General features: G+C 40.0%; 2 protein-coding genes across 19 annotated transcripts in view; one reads left to right on the top strand and one right to left on the bottom strand.

The window, feature by feature from the left end:
- BRDT (bromodomain testis associated) overlaps window positions 1-14,489 on the bottom strand; it is a 50,605-nt gene extending 36,116 nt beyond the window's left edge. For all 13 annotated transcript variants that reach the window (XM_017835029.1, XM_017835040.1, XM_017835043.1 and 10 more), the window contains exons 1-2: window positions 14,362-14,489; window positions 9,586-9,659 (exon numbers count right to left, since the gene is read on the bottom strand). The gene's annotated coding sequence lies outside the window, so the exon portion shown is untranslated. The remainder of the gene's footprint in view (window positions 1-9,585; window positions 9,660-14,361) is intronic.
- TGFBR3 (transforming growth factor beta receptor 3) overlaps window positions 1-17,607 on the top strand; it is a 143,199-nt gene that overhangs the window by 14,649 nt on the left and 110,943 nt on the right. For 3 of the 6 annotated variants that reach the window (XM_017835051.1, XM_017835050.1, XM_017835044.1), the window contains exon 1: window positions 14,880-15,014. The exons of 1 other annotated variant lie outside the window; for it this stretch is intronic. The gene's annotated coding sequence lies outside the window, so the exon portion shown is untranslated. Of the gene's footprint in view, window positions 1-10,012; window positions 10,147-14,879; window positions 15,015-15,249; window positions 15,271-17,607 lie in introns of those variants that run through there. 2 more of the 6 variants (XM_017835045.1, XM_017835047.1) reach the window with 2 other exon arrangements.

Here is a 17,607-nt window from a genome sequence, read left to right as displayed (position 1 = left end):
AGCTTTCTGCAGAATTATGTAGGAACATAAATAATTCTGATAGTTCATGAAATATGAATAAAGGCCTATTCAATACTTTCTTTTTTTTGAGGCTCTTGGGAAACCTAAATTGAATTGTGTTGCTGAAGTTCTTTTAAATACATATTCTGTAAAACTTTTAATGTGCCATATATTTTTCCATTAATTTGAAATAGTTTTCAATTCTTTCAGTGTTCCCTCATGATGAAAAATTTTGGCAAATTCCAGTCCACATTTGTGCAAGGTTTCCAACAAGGGCTATTGGACATGTCCTAAAATGATTAACCTCAATGCTAGAAACATTTCACTTTTCTGCATTGCTACTTCTTGTTAATACAGAGAGAAACTGTCTTCTGTTATTGTTGGGCAAAATGTTTTGCCTCTATCTAAAATTATAGATATGTTGTTATTTGTCTGTTTGACATCTATGAGTACAGAAAGCCCAGTGCTGCTGCTTGCAAGGCATCCTCAATTCCGTGTCCACTCATGCAAGGGGCTTCCCCTGCATCTCATCATCGTGTGCTGGGAATGTAACAGGAGCAGAAGAGACAAGAGTATCTGTCACAGATGTTGATAAGACTCCTGCTGCTGAAATGTTTTTCTCTCCCCAAATTACATCAGGCTAATATTAGTTTGGTCAAAAGAAGTGATAAAAACACACAAAAGCTTTCGAATTGACAGAGGCAAAAAACTCCAATTAAGATAATTATATAACTTAGATAAATAAGCTGTGCCATGACACATTTAATGTTTTAAACAGTAATAGCAAATGTTGATAAGTTAAAGCAGGAATGGCTAATCACCTTATTTTATGAACCACAGTGAGTAAGTTAGTCATGAAACTGAAATGTTTTGCCTGCAAAACTGAAAGGAAGTTTTTTCATGCAATGCATATTCTCCTTGGGGAAATCATTATTTGAGGATACTGTTTGGTATCTAGAGTTTACTGGGATCTAGAAAAAGAAAAAACAATGGGAAAAAATCCAACAAAACAAAGCTAAAACCAAGGCTTACTCAGGTTTGACATACTGTTAAGTAAATAATTAAGTATATTAGAGAAGAGATAAATACTTATGCTACTGAGTCACAGGGGCTAGAATTATCTCTACCTGAAACAGGTGTGACCCAACTACCTCTTGCAAAACACCCTGAATTTTTATGAAGCAGCTGTGGCCAAGGACAAAGCTCTGCCCCAGCTGATCCAGCACAGCAATGGTAGGCCTGCACTCCGATGGCAGTAATTCCCCCGTGATGTAGAATGAGGTCCTTGTGGTGCCCTGACACCTACCAGTTTTAGGGGGAATCTGCATGTGTTTCCTAGGTTGTATGATGTAAGAAAAGTCCAGATCAACCTCCTATGTTGCACTAGCTTTTAGAAGCACTAGGGGTTAAAAACTGCTACTTCAATGTTAGGGACATCCATGTAGCTCGTACATCAGGTGCACTGGCTCTGCTGGCTCCCACATAGCTGGTAAGGAGCTGGAGCTCCCATTCCTGCCAGGAAGCCTGTGTCCCTCCACAGAGGCAGGGCGCTGCCAGGTACACCTCTGACTGCTTAGGACAGGGGAAAGGGAGTGAGTAATAGGCACCTTCTGCTAACCTCCAACATAGGGTCTGTAAGACTCCATGTGTGCTCTTCTTTCCTGATTTGCTCCCCTTCCAGCAAACCTTGGTGCCAGACACAGTTGATGCTTCCACGCACACTCTAGTGTCTTTGATGGTAAAAAATGCCGATTGGCATTCTAATGAAAATCTAACTGATGCAACCAAATGGTCTCTGATCCTGAAGTACATATGGTGACAAACACTGTAAACAATTTCTTTTCATCTGTGAAGGAAACACATCACCTCCAGTGTGCCCCTACTTTACATCAGACACACTGTTAAGTGTTTTATCTGATAATTAAGAACCAGCATGAAGATCAAATGTTGATTTTAATTTATACAAATAATTTTTACTAAACAGCTGCTTTGAATGATACTATCTGAAATCGAAACCTTGGAAGTGCTTTGGAGTAAATGAGGTATTCAGCATTTGATATATTTACTGCTGGAATATGATTGATTATATGCTTTGCTATTTACTGTGAAAGCTGGATACACTTAAACATAAATTCTCCTCAGTATATATGAGATGCCCAACTTGGATGCTTTTTCTTTCTCTTTTTGGCAGCGAATTTCATATATTCTAAGTGAAAACTCTCATCTTTTCTCATTACTCTTGCATGTCTGATTTCAAATCTCTCTCCTATAATGCTGGGTGTGGTTTTACTTGCTTTATCACAGGCATTTCCGATAGTTTTGTGTGGTGATTTGGAACCTATTCAGTAAATATGTCCCATCTCTAAAGTAATGGCAAAATTGTAAGAAAACTTGAGCGTGATAGTGCAAAATGAGGCCTCTTTTACCCCCTTTGCACCTCCCTGCCCCCAGGGCTGAAGTTGGCTGAGCCACAACTAGTTCAGTCAAGAAGTTTCTTTACAGCCTTATGCAAGGGGCTTTCATTCTGCATATGTTACAAATAATAGCTTTGGACTAATAAGAAGATCTTAGAACATTACTCAGACATCTGTAAGTCATTATTGGAAGTTACATTCCTGTTTGAAGGATCTCTCCAACTCTTCCCTCCTCCCCTTCTCCCAGATCTCTGCTGGAAAAAATGTCATTCCCTGTATGTTTGAAGAAACTGGTTCTGGTATCTCTGACAGTAGCTACGTTGATAATCCTTATGGTAGAAGTCTGATCTTTCTCCTATGTATCAGCAATGGCTTAACTACATGACAATTACTGTGATAACAGAAAAAAAAATTAAATTTTGGTAGAGCAAATTGTCTGGTGAACATATGTCTGCCTGCTAAAATTCACAGGCTCTTTAATCTGAAGTGAATTTCCCAATAAGCAGAGCTATCAGGACTGAGGCCTTGGCTGAGTAATGCAGTATCCCACAAGGAAGAAAAGGCAGCATCCTACAATATAGTATGCATTTTTGCTTTGCTTATTCTGGCTTGAGTCTTATCTTTGAGTCTTGGCCTTTGGCTAGTATTTGTTTGCTAGTACCACTAGGAGATCTGAACTCGTGCAAACAGAAACAGTGAGGGGTTCCAACTTGCATTTCTCCAGGCAAATGGCCTCATTACAGCTTTAGGCAACACAACTTAGACACTCAAGCAATTTCATTTATTCTGAGGAGAAAAACTTATTAATTGATTGGCATAAGGTTGAACTGGGGCTTGATGAATATGTGCACTATGGATATAGTTCCCTAAAAACTTCACTGGCACTGGTAGGTAAGATGATACCCTAAATCAGAGCACCACAGTAATCCATGCACTGTTCTGTCATACAGAATAAACATAAGTTAATACTAGAGGTAGCAAAGTAAAACCACTTTGTAAAAGTTGGGTTTCTTTGGTTTTGTTTTTGTTTTTGTTTTTTCTTTTTACAAGGAAAAGAGATAGAGTGCACTTTAAGTAGATATTATAATAAAAAATGTTTGTAAAATTTCTCAAATTAGCTGTAAAGTTTTGTGAGTTCTTTTGTCAGATCCATAAATCAGATTCAAGCAATTTTTGGCTATTTTTTATATAAATTGGCAAGAAAAATGTTTAAGTTTAATCTGACCAGTTTTAGTGTATGCAGAAGACATGTAGTAGATAAGCGTGAAAGACTTGCAGACAGTTTGTATTATGGGCAATTGCTTGTTTTCATACATGCTAACTTTAACATCGGTGAGAGCGTGTTTCTACAGTATATAGTTGATCAAAATATAATAAAAATTATAAATAGTTTTGAAAGTTTTCAAAATAATCCTTATTCTTTTGAACATGTTACAAAGACTAAGAAAACAGAAAAAGGAGCAAATTTAAAAAAAGATTGCTCTTATTTACATAGCTAAATTAACAGTGGGCTTGTATAATGCTTTCCTTTCTATTATGTGATAAGCCTCATGTGCAATATCTGTATTTGTTGGCAGATAGAAGATGGGAGCAGAGGGAGGTGTTCCTCATTTAAATAGATCTGTTTTCTTTTTTTTAATAATAAGCAAGACATAAGCAATCCTTTTAGTGTGCTTGGCTATATGTATTTTGCTGCTTAAAATTGCCCTGAGCATATTAATAGTATAGCACAGCATTCAAATAATATCATGTGGTGGGTGTGGGAGTGAAGGCCTTGTAGTTGGGTTTGGGAATATATACCATGGGAAATCTCTTATGAAATAACTGTTACTTCACACGGTGTGGTCCATTCCAAATGCTAACCATTTACTTGTCAGATATTTTTCATGAGCCTTGCAGATAAGATATCTCTGTGGGGATTGATTTAGCTGTGTTCAGAAAACTAAGCTCTCACCAGAGATGGGGAAACCACTCCACCTTTCTTTCAATTTGGTGGTGGAATATTAACGAGGGGAGTGTTAGTCTCTGGAGCTTCCTCCCACCCTTCAACACATCAGATTCATATTAGCAATATTTATTATCTAGAAGGGTGACTCAGTGTCAGCTGTTTTCATTTTTGCTTATAGCACCCTGGAGCAAAATGTATATATAAGTAACAATTTACATTTTCATTTCTGTATTTTATTGCAGTGGAGCTGGTCACAATACCATAGTAACAGTTGCTTTGCAGATTCACTTTTGACAGCATTTGATTCTTTGCCATAACGGATGTGGTTAAAAGGCTTGCTTGTGGTAAGAACTGGTAAACCTGCAATTCTGAATAATTAAGTGCTATTATTTTATTGAAAGAATCTAAGAAGGAAACATTTGTCTTTATTTAAATAAAGCCAAATATTTACAAAAATTAGTAAAAAGAAATATTCAGTACATTATTTTGCTGTAGGACTTGCTTCATACATTAAGTGTATGCATATTAAATTCAACAGCATGTGCAAAGACAATTTTACAACTTCTACAGCTGTTCACCACATGTGTGGCTGCATGGGGAAAACAAGTATGAGCTAAGAGTGGTCCCCAGCTTATGCCCCTCTGAGAGATGTATATGGTTACAGTAAAAAATGTACATATAGGCGTTGTAATAAAATGTTAATGGTTACCAAGGTCTAAGTTTTGAGTAGTACAACAAGCCTGCATTTCAAAAATTACAAGCAGAACAAGAAAATTCAACTTATATGCCTTAATATGTTGGTTTGGCCTCTTTTTTACCTACAGGAATTCAACAAATACTGTTTAGGTTAGGAATTACTCTCAAACACTAACTGAATGTCTTGGAATTAGAAAAGACAGCAGCACGGTCATAGTCTTTATCTATCTTTTGCTAACTTTGCCTAACAGGTGTGCAAAGGCTAACTTTACCTTTCTGCTGGATGGATGGTTTAATTTGTTGCCATCACACTTTTTAGATAAAAGGTAAAAGAAAGTACCTTGCATCTGAGAAATCACTCCAGATTTTGGTTTAAAAAAAAGTGTTCTCAACCTGTGCTAAATATGTCTGTTTTATCAGGAATGTATGTGGGATATATTATGCAGCTATTAAGAAATTACATTCTTAATCCCTTCTGCTCTAAAGAGAATTTGTTACCTTTCGTATTTCTAACATTGAAACTTGGGACCCAAGGAATTCAGCTGTTTTCTCTTCAAGGATCTGAACTCCATCCCATACAATGAAATAGAACTGTGGTTGAATGTTTTTACCTTGAAGAAGTAAAAACGTTTAAGAAATAAAGGACAACACAAGACTATCTCCTCTGGTATATCAGCCTCACACATACATGAATGGCTAGACAAGGTTCCAAGTGTAATGGAAGAGGGATTTGTGTTCAGTTTGAGAGGAGAAAGAGGGCTGAGGAGAAGGATTCTACAGTCCCTTCACGGACAGTCAGTGAATGAAGTTCTCCCTAGCAGAGGGCCAGTGCAAATCCTGGACACAACGTGGAGTCAAAATAGGAATGAAGAAGGGCACAGCAGTACATGAAAGTTGTTTCTCTGCATTGGCATGGATTTCAACACTTAGAAGCAGAGACCTAAAAATGTTTTGTGAACTTGCATTCCCTTTGAGCGTGAACATCCTTAGTATGGTATCAGATGCATCTATTGACAGGCAGCAAATGTCAGTGTTGCCAGTGCCCTGTAGTATCTGCTCTGTCAGTTTCTCTTGCCCACGTGTGACCCTGAAGAACAGTGAGAGCAAAATTGTGTTGTGGGAGGTATTTGGGATATGCCTATGTCAGCTGGATCAGGAGCAGGCTTTGGAAATGAACCTCCTGGTCATTCCCACATTTTTTGGTTCTCAAGTTTGCAGTGTCAGAGTACACAAATGGGATTTCTCCCGAGTGAAGTTAAATTGTGATGCAGGACCTAACATGCTCCAAAAACTAATGGATGTGCAGTCCACACAGGAATTGGCTGGAAATAACTCCCCATAAAGTGTGTCTAGTGTAGACATCAGACCCTCAACAAATACAGTTTCATTCTGTGTACCCCTTCCTATTGTACCTGGGTAGTTGTTAATAGAGAGATACTGATAATTAATATGTCTTGCTTTTTAAAAAGCATGATTATGGGAATCTGTTCTTGTATCCCCTATTCCTTCTGGAATTAATTACTGTTCATTAACAAAGTGGTTGGTCTATTTCATGGGAGAAACAGGATGAGACAGATGGAGGCCAGCCAATGTTCTTTAGCACGAGGCCTTTCTCACCCTCATAGTGATAGTTTTGTGGCTCACACATTAGGAGCAGTTTTCAATGTAGTTAACTATTCGGCTTCCGTTGCCTCTTGATATCAAAATATCTTGACATCTAAATATATGGATATCCAGGCAGTATGTGTTTTCTTTATCTGGGACGTAAGAAAGAGCTCTCTGGTTTATAGATTTTCCTATTTCTCTGGTGTACTGGTATGCATCAGTATATTTTCTACGGCAGGCAAATATTTTCCTTCCATGTTTTAAAAAGAGCATGTCATGTAGAAATGATTTGTGGGTTTCTTTCTTTTCTTTTCTTTTTCCCCCCCAAGAGCAACTGAATTAAGCAGATGAAGTATCAAAAAGATGATTTAAGTATATAATGTTACTTTCTTCATACTTTTGGTCTCTTAAAACCTATAGAAGTTGAAATTTTTTAGGTACGTTTTGACTGGTTCAGAAAAGTATGAATTCTTCAACTTTGAGACCTTCTGCAGATCTATATTGCTGTTGGTGGGCACGTACCATGCCAGCCTGTAAAGACCTCCAAAAAAAAAAAAAGATTTTGGGGCAAATGAAACTTCCAGTCCTTGAGATAAAATTAAACCTTCAGGCAGCAGCAAAATTTGAAAGACCTGAATAACAAATTTACTGGATATGTATATTTATGATATCTGCTAGCGGCATAACTTGCCTTTGATTGTTTCTTTTTGTCTGTGGTTTTCAACAGTGTGTAATTCTGTTGCCTGTCTGCTAAAATACAGATGGTTCAACAGATGCACAGGTCACATATGGCAAATGTAAGCAACCTGTTTTGTACAGAAAGTTCTCAGCCCTGTGATATAGCGGGGCTTGGACTGGCCCTGCTTTAAAACAATTTCCTCGTGATAACACTGGGGGCACTGGCTCTGACGTACTTAGTTTGCTGATGTCCTTCAGCTCATTATCGCCTTCATATTTGACATTGCCAGTTCTGTGGAACAAATAATTCAGAAATACATAAAATTCTTGTTAAATTGTGCAAGACGGAATGGTGGTGGGTTACAAGAAGCAGCTGTGTTTGGGCCTGTAGTGAGAAATATTAATGAAACTACAGCTAGCTGGATATTCTCTGGACTGCTTGGGAACTGGTATTTCACATTTTTTGTCTTCAGATATGTGCTATGATTGGTGGTGTCAATCAACTGCTTTCTACTTATCTGTGTGGATTTCTCTGTAGAAAGATTGCCTTTCTCCACAAGTCCTATGTTCACTAGTTCAATCAAGAGACCCAAGAAGTGGAAAGACTTTTCTCTCAAGGTTTTATTAAGGAGCAGATAGGAGGTTGGGTTGGTTTTCCTCCTCTCTTTCGTTACTTGAGACCTCTCTTATCTTTTGTGTATATTTGAAGGAAAAAGAAACTTGCATTTGGCTTTTTTAATGTGTAAATGGCAACAAAGACTGAATTTTGATAGCAATTCACACACATCTACACTAAATAATTGATACTTTATGAATCATGATATGATTTATGATTTATGATATGAAAGCCTTCCAGCAGCAAATTATGTGTCAAATTTGAGTGTAAACCCTTCATATATGTATGCACTTGCCTTACATCCCCACTCAGTCTCAATGAAGGACAGTTAAGACTCATAGATCACATTCCCTGGCACGTGTTATTGTAATTTCAGGGACGATGAAGTAACACGTGGGAAAACCAAACAAATATCCAACATAAGGCACTAATCAGTAGCAGTCTAAAGCAAAATAAGGAATGTAATGTATTAGAGATCACTTGGAGGGATGAAATTGAGATCTCTAGCACTTGCAAAAAGATTCTAATTCCTATATACACAAAGGCAAAATAATATGTTCTCTCAAATAGTTAATGCTGCACTGTATACATGAAGGAAAAACTTTTACATTAATTCATAATTCCAGCTAGATCTAAACTTTAAATCACATAGAAAAGTATAAAATTAGGCACTTTTACACATTTGTTTTGCAGTAGTATTGGTAATTTCTCTTGCAAAAGAAAAATAGTGGTGTGTTCTCCTGCTGTGTTCACCAGGATCAGTGCCAAACCTGAGCACAAAGCAGCAGTGCAGAATTCCTTCCTTGAACTTTTGGAGTTCAAACAAGAAATAAATTGGACCCTGGGCAATACATTACTTGGTAATTCCCAAATCCAAAAATTTTGCCACAGATTGGTATTTAGATTCATATAACTAGTAGGTTTAAATTGGTGATTTTTCTTGTGGGGAGGAAATTTGGAAACACTGTATACTGAAGAGAGACTCATTTTATGGCTCTGCTTTAAAATGTGATTACCTAAATTGGGCTATAAAAATATCATACTGTATCACCTTATAAACATCTCATAACCTCCTTATCCTCAAACCTCTTTGCAAACAGACTGATAACAAAACAGTAGCTCTATTTAATAAAATAAGGTCTTGCAACTTCTGGTTTTTTGGTTGGTTTTTCTGAGGTTTTTTAGGTTTGATTTTTTTTGTTTACTTGACATGAAATTTTGCTGGGATGTATAGCTAGATTCTAAACATCTAGCTAACCTATTTATCTTGGGACAGAAATGTAGCTTAAGCAGTCACATTTCAGGCATTTTTACTGTGCTGGATGAAATTTACTTTATGAAAGGTAGTGACTATCTATCTAGCTGTTTGATTTTTGGCTCTGCCTAATCTGTGAGGCAGGCTGTACTTCAATCTCCTTCTATTTCTTTATCATGACCCAGTGGATCATGTCCTTGCAATCAAATCAGATTGGGAAGGGAAGAAAAAGAGAAAAACAAATCCACTAAAGATTAAAAGGGCTGAAAGAAAATGTCCAAGGCACATAATCTAAACAGTGTGTCAAGCTTCAATGGTCAATTATTTTGTCTTGCCTCCCTTTCTTTGTGTTGCATCCCTTTCTTTCACTTACCTTTGCTAATTGAAGTTGTTAGCTCTCTATGCAGCAGCTTTGTCTTGATGATTTTCAGTAAAACTTTTGGCACCCTATGGAAATTATAGAAATAAAAAATAATAAAGTAATTAGGACATTGTAGACATGAGAAGATTTCAGCCTGTGATATTTACATCTTGGCTACAAAGAGTTTCACCCATAATACGGTCTTGAAACCACAAGCATGCAGTATAAAGTTCAGAACAGAATACAGCAGTTTGGGACTCAATCCTGCAAACAACGTATGCAATTTTAGTCATATATATAGTTCCATATTTTAAGTATTACAGGGGTGAATATGAGTTATTTAATATGTGGGCTTGAATCTGAAAGTACATGTGTATGTTATTAAATAATTTTTATGTGACAAGGTTCTAGGTGTGTAATGATCAAACATAAAGAGAATTGTCTGGAACTGAAGAGTTTAAAGTAATCTGTTGACTTCTGGCTATTTGATGAAACTTCAGATTGGGCTTTAAACAGACAACATGCAATATGAGGAATGGGATCCAGCCAGAAAGAAGTGATTGAGCAGTAAAGGTATGCTAGTTTCACATTTTTCTTGTTTGATCTTTTGTTGATTTTTCCCTTCTCTCATATAATCTCTCTTTCTTTCCTCCCTCTTCTAGTCTGTTGTGTTTGCATTTGGTAGGTTGAGGGCCTATAAACATCTTATCAGAAAAATGTTGGAAGGAGGGTAAGGGGCATATCAGAGTCAATAGGAGAGGAGTGCTGGGTATAGAAGAGCCTAAACAAGGCAAGCAGGGGTGAATGGGAGGCACAAATGATATGATTAGTCATGCTGGAGGATTTTGTCTTTTTTCTTCCTTTTTTAAATCTGAAAGTAAGAATGTGTTATTTGAACTGGATATGTAGCATCAGGTTTGAGTTTAAACCCCATGGTATCTTCCACAATTGCACTATACATGACTTGTCTGTGTTTGGAATTACTCAGATTTGCTGGTGCACTTGAAATTCACACCCTGCCTTAATCCAAGGTAACATTCAAGTGTAGACAAGCCTAACAGTTCAACACTAACATTTACTTACCTTTGGCAAAAGTTTTAGGTGTTCAAGGAATGCAGGATCATTCAGTAAGGAATGTAGAATTTTACCTCATTAGTTTGTATTAATGAGTTATTTCCTAAGAAGATTTTAATGGCTTAATTTTATTAAGTGAACCTTTATATTAAAGGTTGTGTGGGTAGAGTCATATGAGTATAACAATAGAGTTACTGCATCATAACAACCTATATCTAGCAACCTATGGTGAAGCCTTTTAGACCTTTCTATTCCCTGCTTTCAGCTGCACAATAAATCACAAATAAATCAGCTTAAAACAGAAAGCTAATTTTAAATAATAGCATTTTACCTCAGAGAGGGACAAAGTGGATGTCCTGGGCAATGACTGCACTCATCTGAACATACTCCTTGTGCTTAATCTCAGTTCCAAACCAGTTTTATGTACAAAATATCCTTGCAGGATCCTTTCCTTTTTGGAATTAGTGAATTAGGATATTTACTCTTTTCTAGACTTTCAAAACTATCAATGGTTCTTTAGCATTTCAAGAACACAGTTGCTGGCCTGTTGTCTGGATCCAGCATTACAGAACTTGTATTGCCTTAATGTAGAACATGATCTATAAATTTAAAAGCAAACAGGAACAGTTCTTAGGACAGTGTGGTCCTTCCTATCTTTGATTATTATTTTGGTTTTTTAGTTCTTTATTGGTTGGGACTATCTTTTAGTCTTGACAAGAATCTAGACACTGAAGTCAGACAGAGTTTTGTGAGAATTAGTCCTTACTAATGTCTGAAAATCATTTCTGTGATCTTGAAATACTTTGTGACAAGAAAACATTTTCATACAAAGTTGCTCTTTTATAGAAGTCTGTGCTTTTGATTAGAATCTCCAAGTCAATTTGGGAATAAACTTTTTGTAGAGCTGTTGTACCCTTCATTTCTTTTAGTGGGTAAAATACTTTTAAATAGTTCTATAAATAGGTAAGTGATCATCAGATGCCTACATCCTGCAGCAACTCTTTAAAGCATGCTTATACTCGTGGCAGTGGGTTCATCAGAAGAATATGTTAATTAGCAGGAAGTGTATTCAGTGCTGTCCCAAGGACAGCACACAGGCCCCAGCTCCATGGTTATCCCAAGGCCCTGGTCCTGCATCATTACAGAGGCAGAGACGGTTCTGTGTTCTTAAAACTGTGGAAATTACCCAGGCACTGATGGTTTCATTATGCTAAGGTTTTGAGTACAAGTGATCTCTAATTCTCCTTTTCAACCCCAGATATTCTGTGATTCTGTGAATATAGAATGGTATCCAAATCAATAACCTCTGTCCCTGGGAAGGATTAGTTAGTTCAGATTGGATGCCATTTTAAAGGATTGATACTGCTTCTGAATTCAGCAGACTCTTGGATGCAGGTTAGAGCTCTATGACTATAACGTGAAGTTAGTAATTGAAGCTGGTCTATAATTTTGTGAGAATAGTAAATGGGTAGTTGTTATCCACAGAAGTATCCCTATTGAATTTTGTGGGAAAGAAAGAAAAAAAAAAGAAATTAAAACTGCCAAGTGATGGTAATAGTTTTTACTTGGTGCCTATTTTTTGAGTTTTTACATTTGCTTAGGCTTAATTATGTAGCACCATGAAAACATTTAAACCTCCTGCAAAAGTGAACTGTGACAGCTTTCCTACATCTTAGTGAGGATAATACATTACATTGCTGGATTGGGCCAATGCCTGCTAAGTAAAATAACCCTGCCCTGGACTGAAGTTAATCACTAGATCAGGAAATACTTAAAAAGTAAGTAAAAATACAAATTATATATATATCTGTGTTCCTCAGCTGCAAAGATGAACCCTATAGTTAAGATTACAAGAATTTTCCATGGTTTTAATAGAAATTAGGTGTTTTCTGTTTATTCTTCCATGAAATGTAAAAACAAAGAAAAATTGCCAACACCAACTGTCTATCATTATGTTCCTGGGGGAGCCAACCCATGTTCCTAATTGTACTTTAATGTGGCAATTTTTCATATGCAAATATATATCTTTATATACATCAACTGAGTTACATATTAGTTTATAACTAAAAATCATTGTCGAGTGTGTCTTAGAAAGTCTTGAACTTTTTCAGACACCAGGAGAAGTGGTGTAAAGCCTGAACTATGGTCAATACCTAACAGAATTGGCTCTTGAACAAGAATCAGTTCTTATCAACATCAGTGAAAATGGTGAAAATAATTTGGCTGGAGTCAGACCTGTGTACAAAGAATTTGATTTTGCCAGGACTTGTGTGTACACATTTGACTTCACACACTTGAACAGCTCTCATGGCTGCTTATTTGAGTGAACCTAATCTGTTTGATTTAATCTTTGCAGGACTGGGACCCAAATGAATAATTAAAATAAAAATAATTGGTTTGCTTAAATTTCAATCCCATTTTTAATCAGCGGTCGGAATTTCAGCTAGTGGAAATATAGTAGCCACAAAATATGCCTTGAAATGCATATGTTGCTAAAGAATATTAATTTTCTTCATTCTTGAAGGGACTTCCCCCACCTCCACGCCTCTCTTGCAAAGATTTTGCATCCTACATACGAGAGTGATAAGAGAGGAGATATGTCACGTTCCAACATGCACAACTTTTCAAACACTAAAAATAAATTTAAAATTCTGTAAGCTGGCTTACGCTGCCAACGAGCAGTCCAAACTTGTATTTTACATGTTTCTGCGGATTTTATAAGCCTGTTTGCTGAAATATTTAATGTAGACTAAATGCTTGTTATTTACTTGCTAGTGGTCTCATATACAGATAACGTAGAAGTTTTGAGACCTAGTCTTTGGGAGACCCAGCCATTGACTGATGTGTGGTATGTGCAGTGGAACTTTATGAGTAAGGTTCGTTCAAACAGTACAGATCAAAGTTAAGTGGCAGGGCATTAATCTAGGTTGCAAATTTGGCTAAATTGTGTCTGAACACTCATAACACACCTCCTGGGTAGATGTAAGAATTCAGCATTCATGATCTGGGGACAAAGGGGCTGAAGTCAAACAGCACTATGAAAAAAATCAACTCCCCTCCTAGCAAGAAAGCCAATTAAACTAGTAAAATTTTGTTGAAACATTCTGAAACTCCTCTGTACCGCTCTTTATCTCCACATGGTCTCCATACCTATACAAGAATAATTGCTTATTTGGAAAATAATAGGATTAGGGCTCAATTTTGTGACAGGAGCTTTTCCGTATTAATGTTTGCCAAGTGCTAGTATTGCTCTTGTTACCATGACCTTTACAGGATATGTAGGTACCAAGAGCACACCGGTCTTGCAGGACTGTGTCATAAAGTAACTCTGCCCATCCTTGCTGTAAGAGAAACTTAGAACGGGGCTACAGGTGGAAAGGCCTCACCCATGGTGTAGCTCCCTTAATGACATATGGCTCCCCAACTCAGTAGTCTTGACAGTTGGGTGTTTTGACCAACTTAAAAGTGCATTGTGCACTGAACAGCACTTTGTTATTTTCTACCATAAAGTAATAACTCTCGAGTGATCTGGACTGATTTGCTTAGCTGTATACGATGTCAGCTGTGTGGTGTCAGACAAGACCCCTTCTGATGCGTGTTTTTGGCTGCCCTTGGTCGGGGCGGCCGCGCTGATGGGACAGCGGGGCCCCGCTCAGTCCCTGCGCCCCCCGCCGCCGGTGGGAGCTGGGCCCGCCGGGGGCTGCGGGGACGTACCTCGGAGCACAGGGCAGGGCACCGCCACACCGCCGGTCACGCCGGGGGCCGAGTGCAGCCCAGGCTCCGTTACGGACGCGGTGCCCGCGGCCTCACGCGCCTTCCAGGCCGGTAACTTAAAGCCGTTGCCGGCGGGGGCCGGGGGCGCGGTGCCGCCGCCCGGGGCGGCGTGAGCGAGGTCTATCGCCGCTGTGCTCCGGCTGCTCGGGGCGCCGGCTGTCGGCACGGCCGGGCCGTGCGTGTGGCACCGGGACCTTCCTCACGGCCTCGGGGACGGACGGTGCGGGACGGGCCGCGCGGGGACCGAGGCGCGCGCTCGCTGCGCGAGGGCGGCGGAGGCGGGCGCGGCCGTCACGGCGCCGGTCCCGCCCCGCGCCCAATGGCGGCCCCGCCCGCCCCGCCGGGGTTACTGCCGGGCTGGGGGCCGGGCCGGGGGCCGGCTGGGCGGGCACGCGCCTCCCCCGCACCCGCCTCCTCGCGCCCCCTCCGCGCACCGCGGGCCGGGCAGCAGTGGCCGGCGCTGGGCAGCCTCCAGAGGGCTGCGTTCCCGTCCGCTCCCATCCCGGCCGGCGCTGCCCATGGCGTAGCCTCGCTGCTGCGCGCCTGCCCCGCGCCTGCCCCGCGGGACGCGGCGTGGACGGACCTGCCGCCAGGTGGGTGCGGCGGCTCGGGCCGAGCGCCCCGCGGGGGTGCCCTGTGTGCTGGGGCGGGCGCCTCCCGGGGTGTCAGCCCGGCGGGCTGAGCGGGACGGTCCCGGGGGGCCCCGCGGAGCTGCCGGGCGCAGGGTGCGGGAGCTGCCCGGGCCGGTCGGAGCCCGCGCGGGTGCGGGGAGCGGCGCTGGGAGCGGCGCTCCCGGCCGGACCGTGCGAACCGCGGGCTCCGGGTGGGAACTGAGGAGCGAGCCGGGAGGTGAGCGGCTGGTGGGGGAAAGCTACAGGTGTCCCGGCGACAGTCACCGTGCCTGGCTGGCTGGAACGTGCTGGGCGAGTTGCGGGCACCGAGCGAAGAAGCCCTGTGCGGATGCTCGCGCCGGTGTGTGTGCGGGGTCATTCAGGAGGCCAGGTGGGAATTCCGCAGTGTACGAGCAGAGTGAGAGTTTTGTGTGAGGATAATACATGTCCCGTCATTGCCATTTCACTGAGGAGCTGTTGACCTGTGGGATTTTCTGTTGCATGTTTTGCAGGGAATGTACTGGAGTCAATTCACTGCAGCCTTCTCAGTTCATCTCTCCTAGTAATAATATGAATGTGCCAATAAAGTTATATGTAAATTAAGTGAGTTTTAAAATATGAACTTTACTCAGATTCAGGTGCACTTATAATTCTGAAATCACTGTTATTGGCATCAAACAGCACAGGAGGCAATACTTCTTCTTTTCAAAAGAAAGGACTTCAGGTGTAGCTGCATGTGTAGTTACACCTTTTCAACTTGCTGTGGATGTAACCAGGTATAAATCTACTCATCTCAGTTTTGTTAAGCTGTAACTGTTAAAATTTACTTGCTATCGTTTATTATCTTCTTCTCAAATGTAGTATCATCAGGACAGTTCGGTTTTTACGGAGACCTCCTGATAGGGTTTGTAACCTGTTAGACACTTGGATGAACAAGTGCCATGATTTTGTTCTAAGAAAAAGTTTTTCTGGTTGGATGTGTATTTATGCCAAACTAAGTTTTTATTTATTTTTTTTTTTCTTTTTGATGAGATTGAACAGGCTGGTATTAGACCCCCACTGGGGAGAAAACCCAGAGTGACAGAGCTGCCTGCTCATTAATTGTAGGACCAATTAGGTTTGTCTTACAGCGACCTGGAGGACTCATACTATTGTAGTCTCGTACGTGGAAGACTTTAAACCTATACATGTAAATGAAACATCTTCCTAAGAAAAAATCTATTTATTTATCATTTCTTTCTAAGATTACTTTATTTCTCTTACAGTCCATATTTTTCTCCATGAATGCCAGGCACAACATGAGTTGGTAGCTGGGTTTTACTTAGCACTGTACTGGTGTCCTGTTAAAGTGTTCCCAGCAAGAATGTTAGTAAAATGTTAATGGGAAGATGCTTATTCGTTTGAAGAGCTCCAGTTTAACCCATGAAAGCTTACAGGGCTTGAGTTCCAGCTGAGGAGGAGCCGCTCCTCGACTCAGACCTGGGCTGACACCAACTGCTGCAGCTGGTGCTCAGCTGGGGGAGGAAGGGAGGGACGAGTGTTGAACGGGGGGCAGGTCGTTGGCTTCCTTCAGTGAAGAGTCCTTTACTCTGAAACTTGCTTCCCCCAATTGTTTGCTGCAGTCCAACCTTGTTAACTTTAAAGTGACACTTCAAATTTTTCTCTCCTGCCATGCTTTCTGTCTCTGGGGAGGTCTCGTTTGGTTGTTGATACTGATGCACATTTTGTGTGTCCAGAGCCTCACCTGGTCAATGTGTAAATGATATCCACCATGGATCTGAATTCTTTTAAGAAGTAAGCTTCAGGGTTTTTTTTCCTGGCCTGCAAAACATCTTTTCATACCCCAGCATCTTGATGCCTACCTCAGGAACCATGTTTGGAGTCAATTGCTAAACCAGCAGGGGGAACACAAAACTTTCTGTCTATAAAGTCTTCTCTTCCTACCACAGTTGCAATTTGTTAAAACTTTGGGCCTCTACTTGTCATAGTATTTCTTTAGAAAATGAATGTCAATTTACTTAGACTCCCCTCATGTGTTGGAATAAACACATAATTTTTGAAATCTTGTTTATTAATTTTCTCGAGCAGGCCTGTCTCCCACTCTTCTGAATGGATTTTTTTTTTTTGTCATATTAGCCATAACTGGACTTGCAAAAACATTAGAGGTTTATTTGAGAGAAATTTCTCTTTGAAGATGTTTGAAGTGAAGTAATTAAACCTAAGGAATGATATTTTGAGTAATCCCGTAAGTTTTAGATAACGAACTAGACAAAATATTTTCACAGTGAAACTATTACAATGTCACATTTATGATTGTATATAGACATCCTGAGAGTTAAAGTTGAGTTGCAAAGAAGTTGTATTCTCACAAGAAACTATTTCTAGTATTTAGGGTTTCCATAAGAGAAAATATTTTTAGATACTCTCTTACGTTTTAAGAAGTCATTAATAGCTTGTTTTTGTGAAGGTCAACTGACGCTCTCAGCGCAGATCAATAATGATTTTTCTTTTGGATTTGTGTTGGTGTAATGATTGGTTAAGTATTTTGTGCTGATGTAAAGGCTGTTGCCAGAGA

Source organism: Lepidothrix coronata, unplaced genomic scaffold (assembly GCF_001604755.1).
Source record: "Lepidothrix coronata isolate B3197 unplaced genomic scaffold, Lepidothrix_coronata-1.0 Scaffold247, whole genome shotgun sequence".
NCBI lineage: Eukaryota > Metazoa > Chordata > Aves > Passeriformes > Pipridae > Lepidothrix > Lepidothrix coronata.
Note: the sequence above shows the minus strand (reverse complement) of the source record. Positions and strands in the feature narration are given on the sequence as shown.